Source organism: Mastomys coucha, unplaced genomic scaffold, assembly GCF_008632895.1.
Source record: "Mastomys coucha isolate ucsf_1 unplaced genomic scaffold, UCSF_Mcou_1 pScaffold5, whole genome shotgun sequence".
NCBI lineage: Eukaryota > Metazoa > Chordata > Mammalia > Rodentia > Muridae > Mastomys > Mastomys coucha.
Genome location: NW_022196911.1, coordinates 102,102,465 through 102,119,177, shown reverse-complemented (window position 1 = coordinate 102,119,177; position 16,713 = coordinate 102,102,465). Strand labels below are relative to the sequence as shown.

The 16,713-nt window shown below is 52.0% G+C and overlaps 1 protein-coding gene across 6 annotated transcripts in view; it reads left to right on the top strand.

The window, feature by feature from the left end:
• The first annotated feature begins 2,821 nt into the window (after nt 1-2,821).
• The window catches only part of LOC116078325 (cytochrome b561), a 21,563-nt gene continuing 7,671 nt past the window's right edge, over nt 2,822-16,713 (top strand). Inside the window, exons 1-2 of one of the 6 annotated variants that reach the window (XR_004113508.1) lie at nt 11,037-11,309; nt 15,538-15,743. The gene's annotated coding sequence lies outside the window, so the exon portion shown is untranslated. Of the gene's footprint in view, nt 2,933-10,308; nt 10,463-10,951; nt 11,310-15,072; nt 15,102-15,537; nt 15,744-16,713 lie in introns of those variants that run through there. The other 5 variants (XM_031353443.1, XM_031353446.1, XM_031353448.1 and 2 more) reach the window with 5 other exon arrangements.

Here is a 16,713-nt window from a genome sequence, read left to right as displayed (position 1 = left end):
CCAGCTCTCAACCTCCCACCCCTCCCCTCCCTTAATCCCTATCCCTACCCCCATACACCTCACCCCTACCTCCACACACCCACCCCTACCCTCACTGCCCAACCTCTCACACCTATCCTCCACTCCTACTCCCCCCCTACCCTCACACTCCCTACCCCACCCCATCCCTGGTGTGTGGTAGGATATTTGCCCAGCATGCATGAGGCCCTGGGATTTTGGATCCCCAGTAAACAAAAACAAAAACGAAAGAGAAAGAATTTACATAGTGTTGGGGGGTAGGGGTGGAAGGTAGGGGTGAGGGTGTGTGGGGGTAGGGGGTGGGGCAATAGGGAGTTCAGTGGTATTTTTTGGACTTTTTGTTTCATTTTGCTTTGTTTTGACATTCTCTTGTCTTATTGGTCTTGTCCTTGTTTTGGTTTTTGTATACGTGGAGTGCATATGTGTGTGTCTGTGTGTGTGTATGTATGTGTGTATGTATGTATGTATGTATGTATGTATGTGTGTGTATGTGTGTGTGTATGTGTGTGTAAGTGTGTGTGTGTAAGTGTGTGTGTATATGTGTGTGTATGTGTGTGTGTCTGTGTGTGTGTCTGTGTGTGTGTCTGTGTGTGTGTATGTATGTGTGTGTATGTGTGTGTATGTGTGTGTAAGTGTGTGTGTGTATGTGTGTGTGTATGTGTGTGTGTATATGTGTGTGTGTGTGTATATGTGCGTGTGTGTGTGTGTATCTTGAGAGGAAGAACATAAAGTTGGACGGGTGGGGAAGATCTGGGAGGAATTAGAGGAGGAGAAAACACAAAATACATTGTATGAAAAAATGTTCTTGAATAAAAAATCTACAGGAGAGAAATAATTAGATTTCGTAATGTTGGGGTGCATGGAGAAGGAAAGCCTTGGCAATCACTGCTCTTTCCTGTGATGTTTCCCGTGACTCTGCTACCCTGTCCGTGCCTCAACGTGGCCAAGGACAGGAAGTGGCGTGGCTCACAGGCTCAGCACCTCCGATGCCTTACTCTCGGTGTTCTTTATCAGCGTCAAGGGCTGGCTAGCGTGTGTGTGTTTGTGTGTGTGTGTGTGTGTGTGTGTGTGTGTGTGTGTGTGGTGAGCCCCTGAGCTGGCTATGTGGATGGCGTTGGAGCTGTTGGAATCACCGTTGTCTAGGCAGCCTGGTCTCCCTGTGACAACCTGGAGTTGGAGAAAAGCTTCAAGTCTCTCTCATGTGAAGAATCACGGGTCTGGCTCACAGCTGCTGAGCAGTGGGAAAGCTCCTGCCTGGGATAAATTCTCAGCTCCGCAAAGCAGCAGACACTACTCGTCTGCTCACAACACAGAAACCACCGTCAGCTCTGGCTTCTCCTCCTCCTCCCCCTCTCCCTTCTCTACCTCTTCTTCTTCCTCCTCCTTTTCTATCCTCTTCTTCTTCCTCCTCTTCTATTATATTATTATTATTATTATTATTATTATTATTATTATTATTATTATTATTTCTTTCAGTGCTGGGGATAAGGCTCAGGAGCCCAGTTACATTACTAAACCAAAGCATTCCTTTTTTTCTTTTCCTTTCTTTATGATGTTTTCTGGGAGGTTGCACTAGAGGCATAGGTTGGCCTAGAACCCAAGATTCTTCGGCCTCAGCCTCCAGAGCCCCGGGATTTAGGTATTGATACATGGGCAGTACTCCGCCATGCCTGGCTCCAACTCTGCTTCATTGTTTTGAGACAGAGGCTCAGGTAGCCCAGGCTAACCTGGACATGTGTGTAGAACTCAGTATGCTCTTGTCTCCTCTTTCCAGTTGACTGATGTATGTGCCCCAGGCCTGCCTCCCTCTCCTGAGACATCCCTCCCCAGTTTTAGGTCAAACATAAACTTAATAAGTAAGACATTAATGTTTAAAAAATTGTTGAGTTAGTGTTTACTAGGTAGAGTTTTAGTCTTAGAGATGAGTGTGTTTCTTCTCCTCCTCTCTTCCTCCTCCTCCTCCTCTTCTTTTTTCTCTTCCTCCTTCCCCTCCTCTTCCTCCTTGGAGTCAGTATGTAGTTCTGGCCATCCTGGAACTTATTACGTAGATCAGGCTGGCCTTGAACTCACAGAGATCCCCCTGCCTCTCAGGTGCTAGGATTAAAGGGGTCCAACCACCACACCCAGCAAGAATGTATTTCTTACCATTGCACTGTATATCTAAGAACGCAAAGGAAGGCTTAGCAGGTAGAGGTGATTGTTGCCAAGTCTGACAGCCTGAAAACAATCTTTGGCTACCCAATGGAAGGAGAGAACCAAATCCCACACAACGTCCTCTGAGCCCTGAGTATTCTCACAATAATAATAATTTTAAAAAGGCAATTAAAAATAGTAAAGAGGTTGAGTGTAGCCTCACATCTATAATATCAGCATTCAAGAGGCTGAGGCAGGAGACTGCCATAGGTTCAAGGCCGTGCTGGCTTACATAGACAGCTCCTTAAATAAATAATTTGAAAGTTGATGTACTGCTGAAAAGCCGCGGGGCAGTTTGCCCAACCCTGTCTCCAGTACACCCTGTCCACACACTTCCAGGCAGCCGGAAAGGAGAGCTGTTCCTCTTCCAGCCCAGGAGGCAGCCTGGTTCTGCCATAGCTGTGGATAGCAGCAGTGCATCTTGGCCGCTCAGGCCAGGAACATATGAGTAAGTTCTGACTCATATCTGTCCTTTCCCCGTTGCCTCATCTGGCCTGAACTTCATTAGAATCTCCCACTCGTTCATTTACTCCTTCCTTGGCACGATTCCACCAGGATCCAGGAAAACAGCACAGGGCCTGGGCTTGTGTTTGGTGACAAAGTGGGGACAGCGCAGAGCAAGAGCAGCCTGGCCTCACCTGCACAGACCCATTGGGGATGTAATGAGGTGGTTCCCCAAGAGGAGTTGAAACCCGTCAGCTGTGGCCTAGGGAGCACAGAGGTACTGAATGCTCAGCATGGAGGGACCAGGAAGTGACAGGCAAGCTGGAAAGAAAGGCGGCCTGGGCTGTTAGGGTGAGGAGAATGTGGGATGTCCTCCCTCCAGGCGTCATAGTAGGGACAGCAGGGCACCAGCTTGTGCAGAGGTCCAGAGATCAGAGGCCATGGCTCAGTAAAACTATGAGCTTGAGGCCGTTCGGTGGGTGGCTGTCTAGACAGTCCGCGTTGAAGGGAGGCAGAGGAATGCCTCGCATGGAAGGAACATGCTCACACCAGCTCAGGTGAGGGGCGAGAAACAGACAGTGGGGAGGCTTGGCTAGGGAGAGGACACTGCTTGGTCCCCAAGGGCTGGGGCTCTGCTGTGAAGAGAGTTCACTGTATTGTATCTCATCCTGCAGGTGCAGGTGCTGGACCTTTTGACCTTTTGACCTTTTGACCTTTTGACCTTTTGACCTTTTTCTTCTGTCCCTTGCATGCTGACGGACCAGGGATCCATTCCAGAGAACTCACCAGAAGGCATTCAGTACCCTCCCCAAGAGCCCAGGAAGTGGTTACCAGGGCCTTCTTCAAAGCTGGGCCTGTGCTACTCAGGACCTAACCTCCTTCTCTACTTACCAATGTTGGCGACCTTTACCCAGGATGCTCTGTTGCTGGGATGTGGGGGTGTAACTTGACTACCCTGTGTCTCCCTAGTGCTTCGTGTATTTCCACTAATTCCAACCTCCTAACCTTGCAAGTTAGGTACCACTTGACGCCCCCTTTGCAGGTGAGAAAGCTGAGGCACAGGAGTTAGTCGAATGCGATGGTCTGGGGGTGGAGCCCAACACGGGTGGGACAGGGTCTCTAAGGGCCGTTGCACTGTCTGATCTTTCTCCTTCCCAGAAACTTTGAGGACTTCCATGGTTTACATGAGTAGACAGTGCTCAGGAACACACTGGTTTGCTGCGCTTTGCTATGCAGCATAGGCTGGTCTTACCACCTATCCTCCTGCCTGGGGTTATACAGGTGGGTGCCCATGCCCAGCCAAGTTCCCTACTCTTTGGACTCAGCGTCTTGGTACTGTTTAATCGCAAATCTTAAACCTATTTCTTCTGGCTTTGCCTCTAGGAGGTCAAAGTTCCCCTTGCCACTTATGTGACCAGGGACAGGGTGACACCCCTCTATGCTGGCTGGCTCTGTGTGGGATCTCCCTCCTGCCCACCACCTCCCCAGCACCTGGTATACATAATGTCCTGGCAGGGATGGAGATTTTCTGAAGAGATGCCCTGTGTCCTTCCCCTGGCTGCCTGGTACTGACACACTGGTCCTCAGTGAACAAGAATCTCCCCTGGAGCCCCAGGCAGGCTGAAGCCTGGTGCCAGCCAGAGGGAGGGACTTGCCTGTTCACAAGATTTCGCACAGTTCTGTGTGAAGGGGCCTTGTGGGAGAGACTGGAGGAGCCACATTGAATAGGTCTGCTTTCTATTTTTCATTACTTACCCCCCCGCCCCTAAGTATGCATGCATTTTTTGTGTGTGCACGCGTGTGGAGGCCAGAGGTCAGCACCAGGTGTCATTCCTCAGTGGTTTTTCATCGGAAGCTCACTGATCCTCCTGTTTCTGCCTCTGGTGATGGAATTTACAACTAAGCCACAGCTGTGCCTGGCTGGCTTGGTTGCTTTCATTTCCCCTCCCTCCCTCCCTCTGTCGTTCCCTCCCTCCCTCCCTCCCTCCCTCCCTCCCTCTATCCCTCCTTCCCTCTATTCTTTCATTTTCTTTGTTTTTTTTGGGGGGGGGCAGTTTCTCTATGTAGTCCTGGAGCTTGCTGAGTAGAACAGGTTGGCCATGAACTCACAGAGATCCTTTTGCCTCTGTCTCCTGAGTTCCAGGACTAAAACTCTATACTACCACACTGGCTTTTCTTTCTTCTAATGTGGCTCTTGGGGCTCGTGCTTGAGTGGCATCCATTTTACTGACTGAGCTAGCTCAGGTGCCCATGCTTGAGTGGCATCCATTTTACTGACTGAGCTAGCTCCCAAGCCCCATGCTTGGCTCTTTTATTGGCTTCTTGATGAGAATGCTAAGCCTAGGTAGGGCTTCAGAGTGCAAGCTTTTGCCCTAACAACTCTGGGAACACCAGCTCCTCCCAAGGTCTTCCTCTGTACCCCTCTTGAATCTGTCCTCCATGCCCACTGCATTACAGACCCTCTCTGCCTCTCCAATCCATTTCTACAGTGCTATGAGAAGGTTTACTAAACTCCAATCTGATTTCCGGTTCTCTTCGCCAAAACCCTCTTTAGTTGTGGTCACCTCAGGGAACTTGTGAGAGCCACACTTGTGAGAGCCAAGTACGAAGTCCTTCCTGATGTGGCCTTTGTCTCCTCCGTGTCACCGGGTCTGGTTCAATTCCATATGGACCTGTGTGTGTGCTTCCCGTAGGCCAGGCCAGCTGACTCTGAATAGCTCATTCCTGAGTCAGCAAGGGAGGTGATAGAAAGCTAACGTACCCTCCCCCACCCATACTCTCTCTTTTGAGGCAGGATTCCAGGAACTAGCCTGAAATCTGCCTCCTGCTTCTCCCTTCTCAGTGCCGGGATGGGAGACTGTTATTTGTGGCTTAGCTCACCTTTCCTATCACAATAGTTTTTATTCTAAATAGCTATTCTAATACTTTGAACTTAAAATATATTTCTTTCCTAAAATGGTGATGAGAATAAATGAGGTATTTTTTTTTTAAATGCCCTTGGGGCTGGGGAGATGGCTCCACAGGCTTGTGCAGCAAGACTGTAGACTGAAGTTCAAATCCCAGAGCTTATGTAAAAGCTGAGCACAGAGAACGAGCATCTGTGATCCCAGCGCTCTATGGGAGAATCCCCAGGAGGGCCAGCTAGCCTGGCATACATGCGGCAAAGCAACAAAGACAGCCTGTCTCAAACTAGGTGGAAAGCAAGAACAGTCTCTCTCTCCCCCTCTCCCTCTGCTTTTTGTCTATACCTCTGTCTGTGATGGAGGCTGACAGCTGAGCCTAGCTGGAGCCAGGGCTTCAGGCTCAGAACTCTGATTGTACCAGGATGGGCCAGAGAAGGCTCATCCTGGTGGGGGAAGGGCTTGCTCTCAGTTCACCTGGTGGCATTGCTTTGTTCTAAAAAGCACCTCTAGAGGAGGACACTTTTGTGCAGGTGCCAGACAAAAGTCCCAAGGCAAGTGAACAGTAGCAGCAGCTACCATGGCTGTGCAGAGGCCAGGCCACGGCATGCTCCTGGGGAGGCCTGTGCCAGGTGGAAAGTCCTGAGGGTTCTAGTGATAGACCCTTGGAAAGAGCAGGAAGGACTGAGGATGCCCCCCATCCCCAGGGTGATCAGGCCTAAGACAGATTCATCGGGATGGGGACAAGATGGGGTGATTCCCTCAGCTTCAGCCACTGGCTGTAGCTTCCTTGATAAGGGGGATTTTGGGTTGAGGTCAAGGTACCCTCAAATCAGAGATTCTGTCCTGATAGCAGTACTCAAGGCAGAAGGCAATGGCCAAGGACAAAGTCAAGAGGAGGATGAAGGATGTCGGTGGGAGGGAGAGAACATGGAGAGGTGAAACCTTGGACTCAGGAATACAGGCTACAGCCTGGCCGTGACCTTGAAGAGTCAGCAGTGTGGCCACTGGAGGTGGGGCCTGGCCCAGCCCCTAACTGCTACTTCATTATCGTCTGTTCTAGACGTAGCTACGATCTCGGTCAGGGAGGAGACTGAGCTGGAGTTCTACCTGGGAATTACTTACTGGACTCCAGCTCACAGCCTGCTGGGGTACATTGCCACAGGTCACCGTGTACCCTGAGGCATCCCCCTGGGGTGAAGAGCTTGGCTGAGAGCTAGACCCTGCCCCTACAGCATCAGTAGCTTCAGGGACCAAGATGGGAACCCCCAAGTCTCTGCCCTGAGCTTTATGGTTGGTAGGTGGACATGATCAGAAGGCTGCAACCCGCAGCATCTCCCTTCTACTCGTGCTGACACCGCTGGAGAGCATGAATACCTCTGCACTTGGGGCTTCCTGCCCGCCTCCAGGGCTCCAGCTTCCATGTTGCCTTTGCTGTTCTCACGGCAGGTCCTCAGTGTTTGAGGGCCACCAGCCTGCCTGCCTGCCCCACTGCCCGCTTGCCTGGGGAGGGAAGTGGGGAGATGGGGACTGACTGAGGAACTGACTGGGACACAAACCTCTCACTGCTTTCCTGGAGGGAAGGCTGCAGAGTGGGTGGTGTCAGGCTGGCTGAGGTCCAGGGCCTCCTGTTAGCTCCATTACCAGCTACAGGAATGCCTGGGCTGGGTTAGGGGGAGTCCAGGGGGACCAGGCCGGATCACAGCCAATGTCGTTAGACACAGCTGCACTTAGGGGTCTATGGTGACCGCCCAGATGCCCTGTGCAGTACAGGTGGAGGGAACCCTGGGCACACATTTTATACCTTTAACCTCTGCTCTCCGGTGACCTGTTTACATGCCTGACTCCCATCTCTGCACACTCAGCTAAGTTCTCCATCCAGGAGTGGCAGAGGGCAGGGCAGCAGGCAGATAGCCTCACACATACCTGGCTCAGGCCTTTGTCCCTCCTCAGCCCTTCTTGGGAATTCCCTCCCCGCCCCCCCCCAGCTCCTCACGGCTGCAGCCCTACTGTCCCCTCAGACAGCCTTCCTTAGTGCTGGCCTTGCAATGGCCACCTCTGCTCTCTGCTTTATTACCTTTTCGTGCTTGACACCTAAGCTTCATTCGATTAGGCTAGTGTGTAGACATCCATCTGCCTGCACATGAATGTGTATCTATATGGAATTTGTAGTTTCCTTTCTGATCTTTGTTCTGTCCCACATCACTGGAGTTACATGGAAGCATGGTCCTGTCTTCCTTCTTACTGTCTCTCCAGGGCCTAGAACAGAGCCTGGCACATAGCGGGTGACCAGTGAACCCATGCCTGAGAAAGAAGGAAGGGAGGAGGGAAGGGAAGGAGGGAAGGGAAGAGTGGAGAGACGGGTCCCTGAGAGCATGGTCCCAGAGCTGTCACACTGAGGGACAGGGGTTAGACAGACTCCCCGGTAGGCAGTTGGAGAGAGGGGACATGTTTGGTAATAAAGATGGTGACTTTCCAAGGGGGGCAGCTTCTTCCTCACCCTCCTGACTTGCAAGAAAAGCCTGGCAGCTTAAAACAAAGGCCCTGAGGGTATCCTCTCCCACCACCCCGCCACCTGCGGATGGACTGGCCCAACAAGTTCAGGACTTGTTTACACAACAGTTGTGGGCCAACTGGCAACCCTGTCTGTCTTCTAACTGGCCAATCCTATCAATCCTGTCTGTCTTCTAACTGGCCAATCCTATCTTAGAGGAGGAACACTCTTCAGAGATTTAAACCCCCCAGCCCTGGAGAAGAGACTGGATTTTCTGGCTTCTAGAGTCTCTCCTCTGCTTGAAGCTTTTTCTCTAGGTGTTTGCTGTGCGCATGTTTCCCAATAAATGCTCTTCCTCAACTGCTGATGCTGCCTGTCTGCTCCTATTTTTAGAGTTCGTGGTCCTCCCTGCCTTCTAGTTCTTTAACTGACAGAGGGACTGAACCTGATCAAGAGCTCTAGATGGTAGGTAACACCACCACCCCCTGCACAAGGCTGGCTCCCCACATCCCCTAGCCAGCCAGTGCCCTATTCCTTCAGTGCCCAGCAGTGGAAAACCTCAGCCTGACTGGCTCGCCTTGCCTCTTCTCCACATCTGGGTTCTGTAACTACAGTATGCTGTTTGTCTAAGTCTTATTTTCTCAGAACGGACCAGCCTTGGGATCAACCATGGGCAAGCAACAACTCAGTCTTTGATGCTCCTTGTCCCCTCCCCTTAGTGAGGTCTCAGGTGGCTCTGGAAGCACTGTGGCCAATGGCTGGCTTGGCTGCTGTTCTTGTCACCATGGTGGTTGTTCCAATGGATGCTCTGATCCTTCCTGGGCCACCTCCAGTGGCCATGCATCCGGAAGATAAGCTTTTCTCCCAGAGTGATTCATGGTTCTATTTTCAACTCCATCACAGTAACCATTATATACAAACACAACCCGAAAGGACCTGAGGATGCTGCTGCCTAAGTCCGCTGGTGGTGGGGATGGGGCCTGCTGCTGCTCTGCTGAGAGCTGGCCAGGGGACACTGCAGGGCAGGGCCCAGTTTTCCGGGCTGATACAAATTTGTTTGGCTCAGGCATGTGGATTCTTGTATGGCTCTTCACATTCCTCTGGACTCTAAGGACTTCAGAGACACTTGGGGGCTATGCCTTCACTAGGCTTCCATGGTGAAGTAAACAAAAAAATAAAAATTTACCTTTAAAGTAAAACCAGGTTGGGCGGTGGTGGTACACACCTTTAATTCCAGCACTCAGGAGGCAGAGGCAGGCAGATCTCTAAGTTTGAGGCCAGTCTGGTCTACAAAGAGAGTTCCAGGACTGCCAGGGCTACACAGAGAAAAACCAATACCTACCACAAACACACAGACAGACAGACAGACAGACACACAGACATACACACACACACACAGGAGACCTGGTTACATTTGAGAAACACTTAGGATATATTCATGCTAAATTTTAAAAATAGAAATGTAATTGGAATCCTGATTTTTTTTTTTTTTTTTGAGACAGGGTTTCTCTGTGTAGCCCTGGCTGTCCTGGAACTCACTCTGTAGACCAGGCTGGCCTCGAACTCAGAAATCCGACTGCCTCTGCCTCCCAAGTGCTGGGATTAAAGGCGTGCGTCACCACCGCCCGGCCGAATCCTGATTTTTTTCCTTCAGCTTTCTGCACCGGGTAACCGTGGGCAGAAAGAATGTGCCAGGTGGGAGTAGGCCTTAGGTCTGGCATCCTGGCTATGAGAACATGATTCATTCTGCTCAGTGCCTTTTTTGCTCCTTAAAGGCCTTTGCTCAGAGACCCCTCCTTGCATTCTGAGTGTGTGTGTGTGTGTGTGTGTGTGTGTGTGTGTGTATCGTCATAACTCTAGCCTTCCCCATACTCCCACACTGGCCGTCAGGAAATGCACTCTGAGGCAGTCAGCTTGGAGACTTGAAGGAATGAATGAGTTAGAGGATGATCCTGTAAAGGATGCTCCCATCAGGAGCCTCCCCAGGTCTTGAAAGGAACTTTAAGACCAGCACTATAGCCAGGGAGCCCAGCACTTAAACAAGATTCCATCCTGCCAAATCGGTCCTTCCTTTTCCTCCCAGAAGCCCAAATACACCCACCAAACAATGAGAAATGGCTCGGCGCCATGTTTAGTTTATAAGCATGTATTTATTGCCTGCTGTAGCACACCAAGGAAACCGCTGCTTACCTTAAAACGTCCATTAGCTTCTGCCGGATGAGAAGTTACCTTAACGTAATTCCGGTTCTTGGTTCTATCTCAACGGTACACTAGACAGCGTACTCACCCTCTAAGAAGGCACCCCCTCCCCAATTCTGACTTCTACCTGTGGGAAGCTCCCAGCATGCTGAAGAGTGCCAAGGACTGCCTTCATCAGGGAGGGCAGTCGTCCAGTCAGGCTTTGTCTCACAAGGTAAAATACCCCATTTCTCTCCCACTCTCGGTGAGTCTGGCCAGGCATCCAACAGGAAAGAACCTTTTGTTCCCAGCTTGTAGGAAGTCTGAGTCGGGTTCTTATCTACTCGGAGCATTTCCTGGATAGCGGGCCAGGATCCGCTAAGCTCCCAGTCTTGGTCTTGGCAACAGTCTTAGGTTGCCTTAAGCAGAACTTGGCACATCAGGTCTAGGCCTTAAGTGATAAGTTGGAAGGATCGAATCTCCCTTAGATTGGTGTTTCTCCTCTGTCTCCTGTCTCTGTCTCTGTGTGTGTGTGTATCCTGGAGTGGAAAAAAAGGGAGGTAACCTGTATCAACAACAGTGTCTATGTGGTCTATGTGGCGAGTGTGCAGATGCGGGAAGGGCAAGGTTATTCCCAGCCTTCCAGTAAAGTGTAAAGTGCCATCTCCGCCCACGAGGGCTGGGAGAGGTGACCTGGCTTCCCGGAGCTGAGCTTGGGCCCAGGCCGGGCCTGACACCTAGCGGCCTCCTGAGTTCGGGCGCGGCGGGAGTACAGAGCGAGAGGCTAGAGACCGGGAAGCCGGGCGCCGAACCCGCGCCGCTAACCTTCTCCGCACGCCGGTTCCGAGTCAGTCCCGAAGTTGCTGGAGCTCGGGTCCAGCAGTGTAGCCGCGGTGCCCTCCCGAGTGCCTGCATCTGGCGGTACTTCCGGCGCAGGTGACCGCCGCCCCGCCGCCGCCCCGTCACCATGGCGACGCCGTCGCACCGAGGCCCGTGGAACCTGCCGAGCGGCCGGGGCGCGGCGCGGCGTGGCGCGGGAACGCGCGCAGGCGTGGCGGCGGCGTCTGCGGCGGCGGGACGAGGTAGGCGACCGGGCGGAGGGGAGCCGAGTTCTGCGCGGAGGGGCGGCGGGGACTGAGGCCAGGCGAGGCCGGGCTTCGAGCCGCCCTCCCGCGCACACCTGCCCGCACGGATCCGGGCGCTGCCCCGCCTGTCCCCGGATGCCGGGTTCCTGCTGCTGGCACCGGGCAAGGCGGCCGGGGAGCCCCCGCCGCGTCGGCCCGAGTTAGAATGGGGACTGCTGGTGACTCGAGTTCAAGTCTAGGGGCCTGGGGCTGAACTGTAGACCAAAGTGGGTGGGTGTGGACCAATCTGCATTCGCCACGACTGAGCTTCCACTGTCCCCGCGGCTGGTCCCTGCGCTCAGGTGCGGGCCTGGTGGATCCCCTCTCTCTTCTCCCGCATCCCACCGTCCTCAGGCCGGATAACTAGTTCCCATCCTGGCAGAAAGCCTGGCTTCGTGCTTTTTTGGCCTTGGAAGTGACGCAGGTGCGGAACTTCTCGGAGGGAGGGATCTGCTGCCGCCGCCTGTGACTCCTCCGAGTGGTAGCTAGGCCACCTCCCCTTTCCGGTCACTTCTCTTACTCTTACCACCTTTCCTCCCGCGCCGCATCACAAGTCACAGACCCTTTTTGGTTGCCCTTACTCTTTTTGTCTTGGCAGTCTGTCTTGGCAATTTTCTTTAAGAAAAGTTCTATCTCCGGCACCTGGATTCTGTCCTGTTCTTAGCAAAACAAAAAGCAAAGCATTCTCACCTCCCTTAGATACCTTGATTGCGCCTCAGCGCTTGGATCTGGGAGGAAAACACTGGACTGCTCCAACCCCACGCCTTGTAGGACGAGCTCCTGGAGCCAGAATAGAGTTGTCCATAGACACCTTGCTCTGCCACTGTCCCTGGGTGGGCAGAGCAACACCCACAGGTGTTGAACTCACAGACATCTGAATGCTGGGATTAAAGGCCATGCCAGGCTTAGTGCTCTGTTTTCTAATCATCTCACAATTAGAGTATGAGTGGGAATATGAAATTTCAGACATTAAAACTACTGCCTAGGTCACGTGTGACAAGAGGCTGTGATCCTAGAATGTGGGAGGCTGATGCAGGCCGACTGAACGTTTAAAGCCAACCGGGCTACAGGGGGAGATCCTGGTTTAACTAAAGGCAGTTAACAGTGTGACAGTCTTCCTTGCTCCTGAAGTTTCTGTTCTATAGGGGGAGTGGGTTGGTGGTGGGCAGGAGGGATCTGTGCATCCTTACGTGTCCGTTGACGTCACTATGACGTAAAGGGGTTATCATTTTTGTTCAACTGCTGTTTGCTTGGATCCTAGCCAGGTGGTAGGCACTGTGCTAAGCACTTGTGCATATTTTTTCCATTTAACTTGTCTAAAGTCCAATGAGGTCTCAAGGACCCTCCTCTGTCCGCCCTCCACTCTCCTCCCCAGTTGAGGAGGCCGCTCAGAGAATGGACCAGACCTCCCTGATCCCACACAGTAGTAAACAGTGGAGCACACTTTGGATTGCGTCTTTGTTGCCCAGGCTGCCCTGTAACCCTCAGACACCTTAGGTGTTTGGCATTCATGCGGCCCTTCCTCCATAAAAATAATGATATTTTCAAATTTCCCTGGTGTAGAAGACAACATACAGACTGGATTAAAAAAAAAGCAAAACAAAACAAAAAAAACATTTCAACCCTTAAAGTTCAGCTTTCCCCTTCGGAAATGAAACAGGTTCTTTTATTTTTAACGATTGGCGAGTTCTGGTACGGAGGCCACACCTGATGCTGACTCTAAGATCTGCTTTCTTCCTGGCAGACCCTGGGTGCCCCGTGCAACAGCTCAGCTTCTTTTTGCCTTTTGTCTCATCGAGTCTTAGGATCTTACCCATCAAGGAAAGCTCTAGTCCCTGCCCCCCACCAGTCTTTTCTAACTCAATTAAAGCCTGCTGCTGATAGGGAGGGCTGTGGCCAAGCCGGGTTTGCTACTGTCCAGGTTCCCGGCGCTCCGCTCTGCCTCCTGGGTGGTTCAGTATGTGCATCTGGTACCCGTAATGAGGTTAGGCCTGGTTGCCTTTTAATAAAACACAATGGGCTTGGAGAGGGAGCGTGATGTTCAGCACAGGTTGAGCCCTGAGGGTAGCTATGCTCCTGTGTGATTACATTAAGTGGGAGCCAGTCTGCAGGTGGCATGTGGAGACTGGGGGTGTATCTACTTGACTGTTACAGCCCAGAGATGTCACCCCACCCTGAATTCTCAGAAAGGAAGGAGAGTAGCCATGTTAGGGGCCACATGAGCACCAGTTCCTTGCAAAGCTATAGTGATGTGTGAACTATAGTGAACTATAGTGTGATGTGTCAAGAGGCTGAGGCAGGGAGATGTGGAGTTAGAAGCCAGCCTGGGGTTACACTGTGAGACCACATTTTTTTTTTTTCAAGATAGGGTTTCTCTGTGTAGCCCTGGCTGTCCTGGAACTCACTCTGTAGACCAGGCTGGCCCTGAACTCAGAAATCCGCCTGCCTCTGCCTCCCAAGTGCTGGGATTAAAGGCATGCACCACCACCGCCCAGCGACGAGATCAGGTTTTGAAAGAAAGGAGAGGGAGGGAAAAGGAGAGAGAACACAGATCTGTGGGAGCAGAGGAAACCTAGGGTCAAGAGTGGCCATGTTCAGCCTGAGGAGTGATAATCCACTGTTGTACTCTGGAAACACAGAGACAAGAACAGTCTATAGTGAGAGCATAACCAGGGAGGTGATGCAAACACACATGCTCACACGGGAACAATCCACGACCCCTTTAAGGCTTGCACATACAGGCTTGCCGCAGGCTGAGCAGCTCTGTCCAGAGTCTTGGGGGCATCCGTTTTATTAAAGGACTCCTGAATGTCTGTAAGGCACAGGACAACCCAATAATTTTTGTTTTTGATACAGACTCCCTATGTAGCCGAGGCTGGCCTGGAACTTGGAATCCTCCTGCCTTAGCCCGAGTGCTGGGATTGCAGGTGCCTGGCACTACTGTATCTTTTCTGTAACTCCAGCTTTTGCACGTTTGGAACATAGTGAATATGAGAGGGTCCTTGCAGGTAAGCCATGCCTGCCCAAAGTGAGTGGGCTCCCTTGGTGAGTCCCCCTCATGCCTCTTGCATCATCTTGTAGCCTTACCTTCAAAGGATATATCCCCTGAGGCCAGTCTGGCTCACCTTGTCCCCAGGCTGGCCTCCTTGTTCCTAGGACGGCTTGTCTGGGTGTCCTACCTGAGAGTAAATGGAAATTAAGGTGCTGCTGCTCACTCCCTCCTCTTCTCCTAGAGAGCTGCAGGCAGCACCTGTGCCTGGTGCTAGGTCAGTACTGAGGGTGAGCAGGGGCAGGCAGATTCTCCTATTTATCACGGGTCACCAAAGCTTTGATTGGCTTAAGCGTTTGGAATGTGTGACAGTGCCACCCTAGTTACTGGGCATTAGGAAGTTCAGAGCTGCACTGCTAGTGGGAGACCCAGAGGAGAGAGGCCTTTGTCAAAAGTTGGCGCCCTTCTCCTGGTCTGGTGGGGAGGGCCATGCAGGGATAGTTCGAGTTTTCATCCCTCACTTCTCACCACCCACCTTTGGCAGTGTTGGAGATTGGATTCAGGCCTTGAGTATGCCCGGCGAGTGCTCTGCCACTGAGCTACATTCCCAGCCCTCTATGGCCCTTCTTGTAACATCTGCTACTATTAATACTTGTCTGAAAGCCCCTGCCGACAGGGCCCACATCTTTTCTGAGGAGTTCTAGCATCTAACGTTGCCAGCTATAAGGAGCAGCAGCCAGCAAAGCAGCTCTTTGCTGATGGTAACTTTGGGCATGCCCTTTAGTTATTGTCTCTGAGCCTTAACTTTAGTTATTGTCTCTGAGCCCTAGTTTTCCCATCTGTCACTGGCTGTTGGGTCCCCAGCCTGCTGATGCATACAAGCTCTGTCTCACTTTGGGATGGTGCAGGGAGCACTTGGGCATTTGCTTCACAGGGACATCCAGAAGGAACTTTCAGTGGGATGGTAAAGCCACCCTCTCAGTCATTCCCTTGTGAAGAGACCTTCTCTAGGGTTTCTGCCCATTTTGAGAGAAGATTGGCTGGGACAGAAAAAGCAGGCCCTGGTGGGTCAAGTGCCTGACCCCTGCATCCCAGATCTGCCCTTTGTATTCTATGAGGTATGAAGAAGCTGCAGCAGGTCATCTGCTCCTGCTGTTCTTCCTGATGGGGAGCTAATCAGATTCTGTTGTGCTTCAGGCTCTCAAGAGATGAATCTAATAAGGGAGGAGTGACCTGGAGAGGAGGAGGCAGGACAGAAGACGACAGGGGGACAGCATTTTCTCTCTGTTGGATACCGGAGGAGTCTCTGAGAAGGGTGAAGTGACCTTCTTGGCTTTAAGGAGCAGGGCAGGACACTTCTGTAGAGAGCATCGTGGGATTAATCTAGAGCAGAACCCAAGAGGGTAAGGAGGTTTTGGGGGGGCCTTGAGGACACAGGAGGGGCTGGAGCTGCACTTGGTGATGAAGTAGTGAGCAAGGTGCCATTGCCCTGGAGTGAATCTGCGAGGCAGTGCAGGCAGCAGGGAGCAACACCAGGAGGACTGCACTAACCGAAACTGTTGCTACTGCAGGGGCGCTGAAGCCCCCACGTGGACCTGGTGGGAGAACATAGTGGGGCTGCAGAAAGACAAGTTAGGATCGTGTGGCAGCTGGAATGATATAACTTACAAAGCTAGGCGTGACCTGGTGTGTCAGGCAGATTGACTAGGGAGAGGCTAGCATGATCTGGGATAGCCAGAGGAGAGGGATGACAGAGACGGGGAGCCCCTGTGCTGTGCGACCTTCAGTGGACTCCCTGGGCAGGAGCAGGGCAACCCATGCTTATCTGGGATGCTGGGATGGAGAGGACACTGATCTTGGATGAGGCCGAAACGTCAGTGGAGTGGGAATCTGAGGGAGGACAGAATTGGCATGGGATTTTGCAGTCACATTGGGGACAGACAGGGATAGCCACAAGAATTCCAGAAACAGGAGTTTACACTTGGCCAGGGCTTCAGAAAGAATTCCCACACAACAGGGATAACATGAAAGAAAATGTCAAGAATTTGAGAAAGAGGCTAGCCTGGGTTCACACAAGCCTCTGAGTGGTGCATATTCCATGAAAGTTGAGAACCAGTTTTCTGAATATTCAATGTAGGATGGCAGAACCCGTTGGCAGGAGTTAGGGGCTCAGCTAGAGACCTACAGTGCTATAGTGTGGAGTTATTGAACCGATGAGGCAGAAGTGTATATGTGTGCCAGGCAGTGGTGGTGCATTCCTTTAATTCCAGCACTTGGGAGGCAGAGACACATGGATTTCTGAGTTCAAGGCCAGCCTGGTCTATATAGAGTGAGTTCCAGAATAGCCAGGACTACATAGAAAAACCGTCTGGG